This window comes from Cydia amplana, chromosome 19, assembly GCF_948474715.1.
Source record: "Cydia amplana chromosome 19, ilCydAmpl1.1, whole genome shotgun sequence".
Lineage (NCBI taxonomy): Eukaryota > Metazoa > Arthropoda > Insecta > Lepidoptera > Tortricidae > Cydia > Cydia amplana.
In genome coordinates, this window is record NC_086087.1 from 3,902,287 (window position 1) to 3,918,480 (window position 16,194).

General features: G+C 35.7%; 1 protein-coding gene across 1 annotated transcript in view; it reads right to left on the reverse strand.

Annotated features, from left to right (window-relative positions):
- LOC134657113 (uncharacterized) overlaps window positions 1-15,583 on the reverse strand; it is a 75,479-nt gene extending 59,896 nt beyond the window's left edge. Inside the window, exon 1 of the mRNA XM_063512666.1 lies at window positions 15,543-15,583. The gene's annotated coding sequence lies outside the window, so the exon portion shown is untranslated. The remainder of the gene's footprint in view (window positions 1-15,542) is intronic.
- Window positions 15,584-16,194: the final 611 nt, after the last annotated feature.

A 16,194-nucleotide genomic window follows, 5' to 3' on the forward strand; every position in this document is an offset into this window, starting at 1 on the left:
TGTAAACAATAACAGAATTGACAATTCCTTTGACACCTATTTGTCACTTTGATCAGGCAAAAAAATGTCGTTTGTTGTACGCAAAAAGTTTTAATAAGTTTAGTTGTAGGTGTAGTATAGTACCTACTTTTTGTGATACCTATAGTTTGTCAAAGGACTGTCTGATTTCAAACATAAACAGAGAGAATCATATCTTAATCTTAATCTATCTTTGTCCTACACTAGTACTAGTACCCAAAATTCCTGGTTCTTTTCTTACTGACTGACAAATTGGTTTGACCACCTATAATACCCACACTTCGTACTAATGTTTTTTAGGTAGGCCTACGACCATTTGTGAAGGAATAAATCGCGTGGAAACAAACTAATCCCTATATGATTTAGTTTCCCCTTCTAGGTTGGAAAGTCAGATAGCAGTCGCTTTCGTAAAAACTAGCTCTTGCGATTAGTTACCAAGGGGACCCTAGGCTCCCATGATGAACCGGGATAACGCGAGGAAAGTCATCATACGAACACGCAATTTTTGGAAAATATCATATAAATACAAAATAGTTTTCACCTCAGCAGCTCGAACAAGGGTACTTTGTTGCTTAAAAACAGTGAGCAAAATCGCATTTTGCTCACTAAGTGAGACAAAATGACATTCAAGTGACCTTAATATTCAAATGTCATTTCAACATGCGGGGTCTAATACAAGTTCGAAATACTTGGATTCTATTATTTCTGTCCCTTTCACGTCTTTAGCAAAAAGAAAGAGACAAAAAAAGTTCAAACTACATACATTCAAAGATACATTGACGGTTTATAATAGACCCAAAGAGAATATAATCACTACGTTTAATGTCTCCCTCGAAAAACGTCAGAACGCATCGTTCCAAAATACATACGAGTATAGATTCTTAATAATTAATTAATGAAAATAAAATTTAAGATTTGATAAAAACTGATAAAAACATTATATTTTACCTAATTTATTGTACGATTAAAATAATGAACTCAAAAAATATACAGAATATCACGTAAAATAAATAATTATAGTTTTATGAATCTCTACTATAGTTTACAAATAGTAAGTATCCGCAACTCGGACCGTATCTTACAATGTTTTTTTTTTTACAAAAAAAGTTGTCGATTGAAGTGTCAATGAATTGATGGTCGTTGTTTCCATATATTGCCTATTTTACTGAAATTTACTACGTTTTGTTTTTGTGTTTGATTGTGGTAATTCAACTTAATTGGTAATACATCTTAAGAAAGCATGAGTGAATAGGTAAGTGATGAAGAAGGATTACATTTTTCAGGTTGTCTAATATGTTCTCACTGCTGAGGTGAAAAGTTTTATGAACTACACGAGATCAAAGTTATTTACATCTCGTGCGCTTTTGAGTCCCTTACGACGCCCAAGATTCTAAATTAGATTCACGAGCGTAGCGAGTGAATCTACTATAGAATCTTACGCTTGCACGGGACTCAAAATAAGCACACGAAGTAATATCAAACTTTGATCTCTTGTTGTACAAATAACTATTTTCAAGTACAATGTTATGTCAGTCATACTTGTACCTACAACAATTTAGTTTCCCATCATCTTCATGGTCCATTAAGTATTGTATTTTCGCACTGACCTTCGATTCCCTTTTCACTAAAATACCATTGTCAACTGGATGTTTGCTGTTGGCTATTTCCAACCAAAGTTGAATTGACGATAAATATGCTACGCTCATCAACACAACGTTGTTGGTGAATTGGATTTTGGAACTATTTGGAAGAAATTCTTCTCTGAGAAGTGGGTATACCTTATACCTAAAGAGATTAACGAATTGTTAAAAAACGAAGTGGATGAAAGTTTGCTTTGCTTTGCTTATTAGCTGACTCATGTTTTTAAGAAATCGTCATTACGAACGATACAATTTCTAAAGTTCCCCGAGTTGCTTTGCTAATGAATTATAATTAAATACAATACTAAGAAATAAAGGAAAACTGAAAACTTGCGTATAAAAAAATATCTGATTTAAGCAGAGATGTGACTTATTTGAAATACTTGTATTTAAAATGCAAATACAAAATGCAAAATACCTATTTTGTATTTTGTATTTAAATACCTTTTGAAGAAAACTATTTTGTATTTTATTTGAAATAGTTTTTGGGACCTATTTTCTATTTTCAAAATACAAAATACTTTATAGTAGGTAATGTAGGTAAGAGTTACAATCTCTTCTGATGTTACAATCCTGGCAACTCTCTCATTCTTTTAACACGGAACTGTTGAATCTGTTTAGTAACGTCGCACATGACCACAAGCGTAGCGAGTGGTTAAAAAAGTGGAAAGTGTTGCGAGGGTTTCAAGGTACAAGAGGAGAACAAACTTTTCTGCCCTGATGAAACACCAACGAGACGTTTTCATCACACTAACGAGAGGCATTATACTAGCTGTAAAACATTACAAATCTAAATTAATGCTTTTAAAAATTGCCCGTTATAAACCATCATCCATCCATCCTTCCGGTTAATATGAGCAAACAACTAGAAATTTGCACTTTAGATAGAGGATGATTGACACACTGTTTTCAAAGAATAAAGAGTCTTTTCATTTCGGATATTCTGAGTAATACTTTTTAATTCAGACTAGGTATTCACTATTCAGAGTACCTTTTATCGCAAAGTATTTGTATTTTTAAAAAGTATTTTGAAAATACCTATTTCGTATTTTGTATTTTAAATACAAATTCAAAAACTATTTTGTATTTTGCATTTGAAATAGTATACCAAGGAAGTATTTGTATTTTGTATTTAAATACTTTTTATAAAGTATTTTTCACATCTCTGGATTTAAGTACACAGCAGAATGCTGTTTTGCTATGCAATAAACTTTTTTTACTATGCAATTAGTTTTCATTAGGTTAGTTTTTTTGCTGATCAGTGTCAGTGTGATCAGATTTACAGGTTAGTTTAGTGTTTTATGGTTTCGGTGACCAAGTCTCTCCAGTCTCCCCTAAAAAGCCTCCTTTGCCAAGGCCCTGAGGCAGTTAAAAGGTTTTCCCTGACCTTGGGTTTCCTCCGCAGCACGCCCATTGTCACCGTCCGTTCTGAGACTTCTGAGCCGCCGAAATGACATCGCATTTGGTGCGACAAAAATTGCAAAAATATTGAACGGTCCAATGCAAAGGTTGCAGCGGATTTGGTACCCTATCTACCTCTCGTTAGGTATATGAAAAATAACGGAGGGTTTATTTTTTTATGAAAAAGAAAAAGAAGGATGAAGCCTCGCTTTTGCAGGGGCCTTGCGCAAAAACTCAAGCAGGATTTTCTTTTACTCAGCTAAAAGACAGTGCCTTGGCAAAGATCTGGTCTGGCGTCCCCTCGCTCTGGTTAAGAGGCGAGGGGAGTGGTCATTTCTCCGTACAAAGTTACAAACGTACTCAACTCTTTCCTCCATGGTTTTTGACCCATAATTTAGAGCCATATTTTTTTTCAACACAGAATTTTATCAATATCTGTGTCGGACTGTTTTGTTTTTTTTTTTCTTAAAGGGCCTTAGCGATTGGCTGCCATCTGCAAAGCTGATATTATACCTAGGTATCCTCTCGTGCCATACACCACCGCCACCACCCACACCCACCCTTTGCATCGATACCAAAACAGCACAGTCGTTGAACCCTTCCGCTATGATATCATTTACAACGTATTTGCAAGTGTCTCGAGTAAATATTTATGACTGTCATGTGAAATTCATTAAACGCCTACCTAAGAATGCATTTAAATGTTAGTACACTGTGAAGTAATGGCCGATACAGTAGGACTGCAACCCGGCTACAATTTATATGAGAACTGTAGGTAGGGCAACTGCAACGTCGGGGTGCAGTTTCCATACAAGTTGCAGTCCGTCTGTACCGGCCCTAAAACACAATTAACACGTTCTACGGGGTATTAATTGGCCAATTTTTGCGAGGTATTATAATAAATGTAATGCTGTAAAATTTTATTTCAATAAATAGGTATCAATCAATAATAGGTCATACTATAGAATAGAGACTTAGGCAAGGCACTAGGTCGCTTGTATAAAAACTTGTGCCAGCGCCAATACTTGCCATAAAATTGCAAGAATCCCGATCCCTTTGCGAGCCATGGCAAAAAACCGGATCATCATTTGAAATATGATGATATAGATGATAGGAGATTAGGTACTTTACGTCGTTTCAAGGGGAAAGATACCTAATAATCATTGAATAAAAGAAAATAAAAGCTTTTTTGAGTCATGTAAACACGTCACACCCTTAGGGGTTAGGGGACGTACCCGCTGACTCACTTATGACACTTATATCCTCTTGCCGCCCATACGTCAAACCTTGCCAAGCAAAATGAAATTTTATTTTGTCAACACAAAGTTCAAATTAGAATGGAACAGGAGACCTTTTTAGAGGTCTCTGGCAGGCTAGAGGATATAGGTAGGCAGGGGTGAGAAGAAAGCCTTATACCGTGTGCCGTCGCCACACTTGCCGCTAATGTGTTTGCCTTGCTCGTTTGGTTTATATCAATATTAAACGGCAAGTATGTCTAATGACAGTGATGGGAGAGGGTGCGCAGCGAACATGCTAATCGTTTACGCTCCGTAGCGAAACGCAACTGTGATTGTCGCACTAATATGGAAGAGTGATAGGGAGACACAAAGCGTTTCGTTGTGTAGCGCAAGCATTGTCACTTTGGCTACTAACCCTGTTAACATTAGGAGAAATATCTGGGTGACCGAGCTTTGCTCAGAAAACATATAAAAACTCGAAATTGCGCGTTTTCCCAGAGATAAGACCTAGCTAGATCGATTTTTCGCCCCCGAAAACCCTCATATACCAGATTTCATCGAAATCGTTCCGTTTCCGAGATCCCCGAAATATATATATTATATATAAATAAATAAAAATAAATAAATAAACAAGAATTGCTCGTTTAAAGGTATAAGATTAGTACCTACGTAGATTCTCGAGTAACACAATCTATACGTTCCGGTAAATTCTATCTTTAAAACATTAAGTAAGTATCTAATCTTTCTTTTATTTTTCTATAAACTTTATGGTAGGTCACAAGCAAGTCACAACCGAGCCGAATCATTATTATCACTTTACTATACCAATAGAGACTGACTATTCGGCATGTCAGCAAGGTAAGGTAGGCCGCATGAAGGTAGCAATGCGTGGGCGACGCTTGCAAAATCGCAAGTAATCGTTCTAGATTCGCCGGATGCGGCGGCTTGCCTAACTATACCACTTGCTAATCTTCTATATATATAAATGCAAGTGTCCTGACTGACTGACTGACTGACTGACTGACTGACTGATTCATCAACGCAGAGCCGAAACTACAAAAGCTAGAAAGTTGAAATTTGCACACTAGGTTGCATTTATAAAGTGTACAAGAGATAAGAAGCGATTTTGAAAAATTCAACCCCTAAGGGGGTTAAAAAGGGGATGAAAGGTTGTATGGGGTACAAGTTTTATTTTAAGCTAGGAATTTGAAACTTTGTAAAAATGTATTATATTAAAAAACAAGAAAACTAATTTCAGCGTTTTTGAAAATTCATCCCCCAAGGTGGTGAAAAAGAGGTTGAAAATTTGTATGGAGATCAAATATTTTTGTGAGTGTGGGACTTGAAACTTTGTATATGGGGATATTATTATAAGACAAGAAAAGTGATTGCAGCGTTTTTGAAAATTCATCCCCTAACAGGGTTAAAAAGGGGTTGAAAGATTGAATCCATTACAAATGCTTTGAAACTTCTTAGAAAGGCATAATAGCCGATTAAAAAATAAAGTAATTGCGACGTTTTTGGAAATTCAACCCCTAAGGGGGTTAAAAGGGGATGAAAGTTCGTCTTGGGGTGCAAATTTCATTTTAAGCTAGGAACTTGAAACTTTTCAAATAGATATTAAATTTAAATACAAGAAAACTAATTTCAGCGTTTTTGAAAATTCATCCCCTAAGGTGGTGAAAAAAGGGTTGAAAGTTTGTATGGATATCAAACATTTTTTCGAGCGCGGGACTTGAATCTTTGTATTTGGGGATATTATTAAAAGACAGGAAAAGTAATTTCAGCGTTTTGTAAAATTCATCCCCTAACAGGGTTAAAAAGAGGTTGAAAGTTTGTATGTGGTTCAAATTTTATTTTAAGCTAGGTACTTGAAAGTTCGTAAAAAGATATAATATTAAAATACAAGAAAACTAATTTCTGCGTTTTTGAAAATTCATCCCGTAAGGAGGTAAAAAAGGGGTTGAAAGTTTGTATGGATATCAAACATTTTTTCGAACGCGGGACTTGAATGTTTGTATTTGGGGATATTATTAAAAGACAGGAAAAGTAATTTCAGCGTTTTGTAAAATTCATCCCCTAACAGGGTTAAAAAGGGGTTGAAAGTTTGAATCCATAACAAATACGTTTTTGGAAATTCAACCCCTAAGGGGTTAAAAAGGGGATGAAAGTTCGTCTTGGGGTGCAAATTTCATTTTAAGCTAGGAACTTGAAACTTTTCAAATAGATATTAAATTTAAATACAAGAAAACTAATTTCAGCGTTTTTGAAAATTCATCCCCTAAGGTGGTGAAAAAAGGGTTGAAGGTTTGTATGGATATCAAACATATTTTCGAGCGCGGGACTTGAATCTTTGTATTTGGGGATATTATTAAAAGACAGGAAAAGTAATTTCAGCGTTTTGTAAAATTCATCCCCTAACAGGGTTAAAAAGAGGTTGAAAGTTTGTATGTGGTTCAAATTTTATTTTAAGCTAGGTACTTGAAAGTTCGTAAAAAGATATATTACTAAAATACAAGAAAACTAATTTCTGCGTTTTTAAAAATTCATCCCGTAAGGTGGTAAAAAAGGGGTTGAAAGTTTGTATGGATATCAAACTTTTTTTCGAACGCGGGACTTGAATGTTTGTATTTGGGGATATTATTAAAAGACAGGAAAAGTAATTTCAGCGTTTTGTAAAATTCATCCCCTAACAGGGTTAAAAAGGGGTTGAAAGTTTGCATCCATAACAAATGCTTTTGTTGCAAATACGTTTTTGGAAATTCAACCCCTAAGGGGGTTAAAAAGGAGATGAAAGTTCGTCTTGGGGTGCAAATTTCATTTTAAGCTAGGAACTTGAAACTTTGCAAATAGATATTAAATTTAAATACAAGAAAACTAATTTCAGCGTTTTTGAAAATTCATCCCCTAAGGTGGTGAAAAAAGGGTTGAAAGTTTGTATGGATATCAAACATTTTTTCGAGCGCGGGACTTGAATCTTTGTATTTGGGGATATTATTAAAAGACAGGAAGAGTAATTTCAGCGTTTTGTAAAATTCATCCCTTAACAGGGTTAAAAAGAGGTTGAAAGTTTGTATGTGGTTCAAATTTTATTTTAAGCTAGGTACTTGAAAGTTCGTAAAAAGATATAATATTAAAATACAAGAAAACAAATTTCTGCGTTTTTGAAAATTCATCCCGTAAGGTGGTAAAAAAGGAATTGAAAGTTTGTATGGATATCAAACATTTTTTCGAACGCAGGACTTGAATGTTTGTATTTGGGGATATTATTAAAAGACAGGAAAAGTAATTTCAGCGTTTTGTAAAATTCATCCCCTAACAGGGTTAAAAAGGGGTTGAAAGTTTGAATCCATAACAAATGCTTTGAAACTTCTTAGAAAGGCATAATAGCCGATTACAAAATAAAGTAATTGCAACGTTTTTGGAAATTCAACCCCTAAGGGATTTAAAAAGGGGATGAAAGTTCGTCTTGGGGTGCAAATTTTATTTTAAGGTAGGAACTTGAAAATTTGCAAAAAGATATTAAATTTAAACACAAGAAAACTAATTTCAGCGTTTTTGAAAATTCTTCCCCTAAGGTGACGAGAAAGGGGTTGAAAGTTTGTATGGATATCAAAAATTTTTTTGAGCGCGGGACTTGAATCTTTGTATTTGGGGATATTATTAGAAGACAATACAAGTAATTTCAGCGTTTTGTTAAATTCGTCCCCTAACAGGTTTAAAAAGGGGTTGAAAGTTTGTACAGGGTACAAATTTTATTTTAAGCTAGGAACTTGAAACTTCATAAAAAGGTATTATTTTAAAACGGAAAAAATAATAATTTCCGCGTTCTTGAAAATTTATATCTCAAGGTGCTGAAAAAGGGGTTGAAAGTTTGTATGGAGTTCAAACATTTTTGTGAGAACGGGCTTGAATCTTTGTAAAGAGGCATATTATTACAATACAAGAAAAGTAATTTCAGCGTTTTTTAAAATTCATCCCCTAAAATGGTTTAAAAGGGGTTGAAAGTTTATATAGGGTTTAAATTTTATTTACTTCAAACTTAAGGTAGTTAGGTAAATAGAATACATGAAAATCTTCTAAGGGGTTTGAGAGGGATTATGTCGAGAACAATTTTATTTAGTTAGGGGCTAGAAACTTCGTAGGTTGTGAAAGACAAGTCTCATGCGTTGTATAATATTAATAATTAACAAATGATTAACCGTCCTACTGCAATATTTTGCTGCATAATGTTCTAAGCTAATGTAGAATATATAACCACCAATATACAAATCCACGCGTACGAAGTCGCGGGCAACAGCTACGAGTAGTCTATATATATAAATGCAAGTGTCCTGACTGACTGACTGATTCATCAACGCAGAGCCGAAACTACAAAAGCTAGAAAGTTGAAATTTGCACACCAGGTTGCATTTATAAAGTGTACAAGAGATAAGAAGCGATTTTGAAAAATTCAACATTCCTAAGGGGGTTAAAAAGGGGATGAAAGGTTGTATGGGGTACAAGTTTTATTTTGAGCTACGAATTTGAAAGTTCGTAAAAAGATATATTATTAAAATACAAGAATATTAATTTCAGCGTTTTGGAAAATTCATCCCCTAAGGTGGTGAAAAAGGGGTTGAAAGTTTGTATGGAAATTAAAAAAAATGTCGAGCGCGGGACTTGAAACTTTGTATATGGGGATATTATTATAAGACAGGAAAAGTAATTTCAGCGTTTTTGAAAATTCATCCCCTCACAGGGTTAAAAAGGGGTAGAAAGTTTGAATCCATTACAAATGCATTGAAACTTCTAAGAAAGGCATAATAGCCGATTACAAAAAAAAGTGATTGCGACGTTTTAGGAAATTCAACCCCTAAGGGGGTTAAAAACGGGATGAAAGTTTGTCTTGGGGTTCAAATTTTATTGTAAGCTAGGAACTTGAAACTTCGTAAAAAGGTATTATAATAAAAGGGAAGAAAACTAATTTCAGCGTTTTTGAAAATTCATCCCCCAAGGTGGTGAAAAAGGGGTTGAAATTTTGTATGCACATCAAATATTTTTTCGAGTGCGGGACTTGAATCTTTGTATAAGGGCATATTATAAGAATACAAGAAAAGTCATTTCAGCGTTTTTGAAAATTCATCCCCCAAGGTGAAAATAGGGGTTGAAAGTTTGTATGGAGATCAAACATTCTTTCGAGTGCGGGACTTGAATCTTTGCATAAAGACATATTATTAGAATACACGAAAAGTAATTTCAGCGTTTTTGAAAATTCATCCCCTAGGTGGTGAAAAAGGGGTTGTAAGTTTGTATGCACATCAAATATTTTTTTGAGTGCGGGACTTGATTCTTTGTATAAGGGCATATTATAACAATACAATAAAACTGATTTCAGCGTTTTTAAAAATTCATCCCTTAAAAGGATTAAATAGGGGTTGAAAGTTTGTATGGAGATCAAACATTTTTTTGTGTGCGGGACTTGAATCTTTATATAAAGGCATATTATTAGAATACCAGAAAAGTAATTTCGGTATTTTTCAAAATTCATCCTTCAAGTTGGTAAAGAAGGGGTTGAAAATTTGTATGGAGGTCAAACATTTATTTGAGTGAAGGACTTGAATCGTTGTATAAAGGCATATTATTAGAATTCATGAAAAGTAATTTCAGCTTCTTTAAAAATTCATCCCCTAAAAGGTTTAAGAAGGGGTTGAAAGTTGGTAGAGAGTTCAAATTGTATTTAAAGCTAGGAACTTCAAACTTCGTAAATAGGTAGTTAGATAGTAGGTTTTACTAAATAGTGGACTTGAAAATATGCTGGGGGTTGAGCGGGATTATATCGAGAACAATTTTATTCAGTTAGGGGCTTGAAACTTCGTAGCCAGGTTGTGTATAATAATTAACAAATGATTAACAGTCCCTACTGCTATCTTTTGCTGCATAATGTTCTAAGCTTATGTAGAATATATAACCACCAATATACAAATCCACGCGTACGAAGTCGCGGGCAACAGCTAGTACCAAATAATTGTTATAGGGTTTGATATATTTTCGAGACATTTTTATAAGTATCAAGAATATCAAGTTACCACGCCAGGGTTTAGGGCCGAAACCTGTCAGGATATAGTCAGGATAACTCATGGCCACAGACCTGCTAGCATGAGTTGCGTTGTCGTGCGCGACTCCATACATCTAGCGCGACGTTCGAGTATGGACTCGCGTGCGAGAACGCAACTCATGCTAGCCGGTCAGGTGTCGGCCAATATCTTGCGGCGAGATAAACTATGTACCCGTCTTTTTCTATGTTAATAAAAGAGACGGGTAGTCTATCTCGCCGCGAGATAAGTACTGTCGCGCCAATAATGTGCTAGCCCGGCTGGTCAATTAAATCCTAGGGTGTGACATCAATAATCATTAACTGCATTTACTATTAATAATTGTAGCATTTACAACACTTAATTCACTTAAATATCCAAGTCAAGGTGTCTGTCATTTAAGTGCAGTGCACCAGTGTACGTATATATGATGGTCGCCGTTATCGACCTGACAGTGCGATAATTTAATAGTCTGTCTCTTTTAATCGCGCAGAATTAAAAAGTGACAGTTGCTCTATCACGTTGGATATAACGAGTCCATCATACGCCCGGTATATTACGGTGTTGTAATATCGGACCAATTTTTAAACCGCAATAAACTTCCTAATTTTCTTAACGCCGTATACATTTCTGCCCTGTTATGTAATGTGTACGTTATTACATACACAATAAAGTCGGTTATGCGACGTATGGTTGAGTGAGATATGAGGTGTTGTAAATAAGCATAGGATATGCAATTTGCGTTTTATTAACTTAAATTAATACTGTTATAAAACGTTAGTTATGTTATAGTGTTCTAGCGTGTTCGCATGATGGATTGCAATAACTATTATGCAAGTGTTATCTAATTTATTCTAAACTTTAATTGTAGGTACAGTCGAAAGTTTTAAGTTATGACCTATTTTGTACAGCCAGCAGCAGAAATTGCTAAGAGGGCGAGGTGTTCAAAATGATCTTGACGCGACTTTATTGTTAAGAGAATAAGAGAGTCGTGTCAAGGTAATTTTGAACACCTCGCCCGCTTGGCAACTTCTGCTGCTGACTGTACCTTATCATTGTTACAGTGATAATAGTATGAGGTATCCGGCGACAGGTAGGTATATATATTAATCACTGTGACAAGGTACGACATGGTTCATAAATTTCTTTCGGAGCGGGTCGCTACTCGCTAAGTAGTACATACGGGTGGCCAACTTAGAGGTATACAACTTTTTTTTGCCGCCATTTTATTTTGGCGGTAAATATGACAGTTATTGCATGAAAATTAGTTTGTGTAGATACGGCAAATTTATTATGGAGCGTTTTACGACGGAACAACGTGTTTTAATCATTAAAAACAATAGAAACATTAAAAATAACGTTTTCCGATCGATTAATTTCGAGTAACGGTGACATTGACTGGCCCCCAAGATCGCTGATGATGATTTAACAGCTCCTGACTTTTTTCTGTGGGGCTATCTAAAGGGACGTGTCTATGCTAATAGGCCAACGAACCTTCAGCAATTAAAACAAAATATTCGAAACACTGTCGCTGAGATAACGCCAGAAATGTGTGAAAAAGTGATGAAAAACGCGATGAAAAGGGTTCGCATCTGCCATGCTGCTATTGCTGCTAGAGGTGGACATTTGTCTGACAGTATTTTCCATGTGTAATTGCTGACCCTACATATTATATTTAACAAGGAATACTTAATATTTTTTATGTTTTATAGAATAAAATTTCAAAAATAAAGTGTATACCTCTTATTTGGCCACCCTGTATTATTATAAAAATAATTTTTTTGAAACCGCGGCCCGAACCCGGACCGTTCTAGCCGCTAGCGTGAGTCGTCTTTGGTAAGTACACTAAGTACATTTTTAACCGATTCTGAATGAGGTTTTATGAATAAAAAGTAAAAACCGTTGTCGGGTAAGTCGGGTTAGTCTTTCAAACGCATTAGGTAGGTAGGTATGTATACTTGTGGGAGTTGTATGTGTTATGATTATGAATAAGAGATCATGATAACATGCCGAAACTTAACCTTGCGTCGTTATCTTAGCTAGATTACTTTTATTTGGTCTTATGTTGACAATGATAAACCAGAGTACCGTACCGTAGCTTACACTAAAGTATCTTGTCGCAGTGGATTATGCGATCGACAACACAAACGGTAACGTGTAAAATATATGGTTCCAGTAAAGGATGGTACGGCAGTGTTTGCTTCGCGCTCGACTTGGCGGGGGCACTGCCGTGCCCCCAGATCAATCCAAATCAAAATAGATACATGAAACCTGGGACAAGTATCTAGTGTTAATCTTAAGTAATTTAGCTAAATAACCTAAATAAAAACAGAAAGACATTATCTACCAGTCAACCATAGGACCCAGTGACCCAGGAGTCCGTAACCATAGCAACGTGTGACAAGAAAAAGTTGATTAACCCATGTATTACAGTTAGACCGCTAAGTTGACAGCGATTTTGATATTTACATTTGGGTATACATATATATGGGTACCTATAGACATATTTTTTGGAGTTCCTCTGACTTTGTATTGTTATTTTTGTTGTTGTTGCTTTGCAAGTATATCCAGCCCTAGTAGCACGGTCGCGTTTTTATCATTTATCACCATGCCTGTCACGTTCTAACAAGTATGTAAGTGCGAAAGTGACGGGCTTAGTGATAGTGGATAAAAATGGATCCGTGCTGAGCCCGCAGACCAGCATTTATGGAAGCAAATAACGATATCGATACTGCAGCCATTACTGTCTTTTGAGATTATAAAAACTCGTTCACTTAAAATAAATATCGTTTTTTAAACTTCCACATTTTAAGATAAAAAGGCAGGTGTTTGTTTCGCGAAAACATTTGTATTTTAAGTAAATTGGTGTGTTGATAAGGCGGAAATGTTTTTGAGGTATTTAGGTATCGCTTTTATTGATTTTTTATTGAGATATCAAATTGTACTAAGCTTCTTATATTACGAAAATTACGAATATCGCATATTCAGGTGTAAAATGTTTTTCAAATGTTGATCAGTCTGACTGTACCTACCTACTAATAGGTTAATTAAATGGCAAGTTTTAATCTTTTAACTCTTCGTACGAACTACAAATAATTTAGTTAATGTAGTATAATATTTAGTTTATAAGTAGTTTTAAGAATTATATTGTATGTTCGCAAAGGGCAGCTGTTGATACCATTTATTTGTAAGATCATCTATATGTATACACAGTGGACAATAAAAACCTTCTTATTCTTATTCTCTTTATTTATTTCTGATCTTAGGTTAGGTTATTTTATAATATGGATATAAAAATAAAATACAAAAACACTTACAAAGACAATACAAAATACATATAAACACATTATAAAAAACCTAACCTAGGGTGCCGCCAGCAGCGGGGCAGGGCCCAAGCTACCGGTGGTCAGGGCTGCAGAGAGAGGAACCGGCGGACTATCCGCGCCGTGTCCAAGATCACCGCCTTCTGCATCTGGCCCTTGATCCAACCACCTTCTTATTCTTATTCTTAAACAGATCATCATCATCATTGGCCACGACATCTTTATGATTGTCGCAGTGCCGACTGTAGACCGAGTTCGTTAATTGTTTTTTTGGTAACTTAACACAATTAATATTAATAGGTGCAAAAAACTAAATATTTATTTACGACGCGTTCAAATAGGTAGGTAGGTACTTATTATTTTTGTCTGAAAAGTAGCAAAACAGGTCACTGTGACCTTTCGCCCTCATCACTAATCCGGTACCTAGTTTGAGCATAAATCTTCCGAGCGAGCTTAGATCACTATCTATCGCCATTCAAGGCTGTATGTTGCTTCCACTGATGATATATTACTGCTTTGACACCTCTTGCGAACTTAAAGGAGTGTACAGTCACCTGCAATAATATGTTACTCTTCGAAGGCCGCTGAAATATGTATGCCTCTTATGGCTACAAATAAGTTCGTGTCAGATATTTCTGCGGCCTTCATTGTACACACCTACGCCGCGAGAACTGAGGGCAGAGGGTTCGAAATTATCCAGATAATTATAGTATTTGATAATTATCACGATAATTATCCGATAATTATCCCAGGTATAGATGGTGCTACATTTATTTTCTTTGAATTCTTTGATACTAAAAAATAATTGGACGTTTTTTGCTATTTTTATGTAAATTTTATTAGGTTATTGCCTATCAAATCGATAATTATCAGGCATAAAAATCACGATAATTATCAAGGTAACTATCATTGATAAGTATCCTTTCGAACCCTGACTGGGGGCAAAGCCAAGGTGACAATCGTACATCGACAAACGCATGACGCTGATTTAAACTTTCACGATTTTTACTTATTATTATCCACAACCACGGGACTTAATCGCGTAAAATTAAGTTTTAAATCTACCTCCGACGTTTCGAGGACGGCGTTGTGCCTCTGACAACTGCGGTATGCTCTATATTGCGGTATGTTATCGGATATTGTTTATGAATCACTAGTAATAAAGTAACAATATAACCTTACTAATGATATCAGTAGATAATGCACTTCAATAGGGCATTGTCCTGAAGAGGTGACTTCAGTAGCACGTAATGACGTAAGAATGTCACATTTGGATATGAACTGGCCAGAAACATGCATGTGACACCTCTGTCTATAGGCTAATGATGCCTATGATAACTGGTTAACGTAAAGTGAAGTAATAGTAACGAAACCAATACAGTTAAAAAAAATACCAGGATGATTTATAATAAATGTAATGTTAAAAAAAAAAACAATACAAATTAAATAGGTAATTGACGTAGCTTAAGTACTTACCTAATTATTTATAATTTTAGCCAATTACATTGAATCGAATTCAGGAAGAATGCAGTTTTAATTATAGACGATATAAACAATAAAACAAGTAAGGTAGGTTTGCTCTTCTTAAAATGTTCAATTTGTCTATAATAAAACAGTTCACAGGACCGGTACACTTCCTAAAGTAGGTTTTCTGCGCTATACAGTAGATCAGGGGTCACCAAATCCCGGACCGCAGACACCGCGGTGGCTATTTTATTTTAAAAACCGGACCCTGGAAGAAACTAATTGGTGACCCCTGCAGTAGATACACAACCGAGATTTGAACCCAGAAATTTTGCCCACCACACACTTAATACAAAATACATATTAACTCTCAAAAAATCATACCTCTATCCCGTTAAAACACAAAATGGCATTCCAATTTAAAACACAATCACTTAAAATCACCTGAATCTAGCACTTCGTTATCACTGATAAGGTATCGCGCGCGGGTCGTGGATGCGAGGTACTATACTGTACCCACTAACACAACTAACCGGCGAGTCGGTTGAATTCGAGTGTTGCGTTATTAGGATAGGGGTCTGCGGAGGCGGAGCGGGAGCGGACAGCGGATTACGTTACGCGGCAGTGGGATGGATAGTCTAAAACTCAATCACTATAAAAACATCTGAAATCAGCACGTTATCACTAATAACTCTAATAAGGTATGGACGGGCCGTGGATGTGAGGCGTACTGTACTTAATTACCGGCGAGTCGGTTGTTGATTTCGAGTGTATATAAGAAATTGAAAGATTATATAAGAAAATTCCAATCGAAACTAAAATAATTGTATGGTCACGTGACATTTCGTAGTATCTGTGATCTATCATCCCGATGTATATAGTCTAATCAGATATATCTTAGCGGCCAAGTTGTTAAGTTGTTCACAAAGTCTGAACTGAACTCGCACTCTAACGCCTTGTCAATAGAGGCGTGTTCAGATATTTGTGAGCTCCCGCTCCGCCTCTGCAGCGTCTGCTATGAAAAGTCGTGTAACTA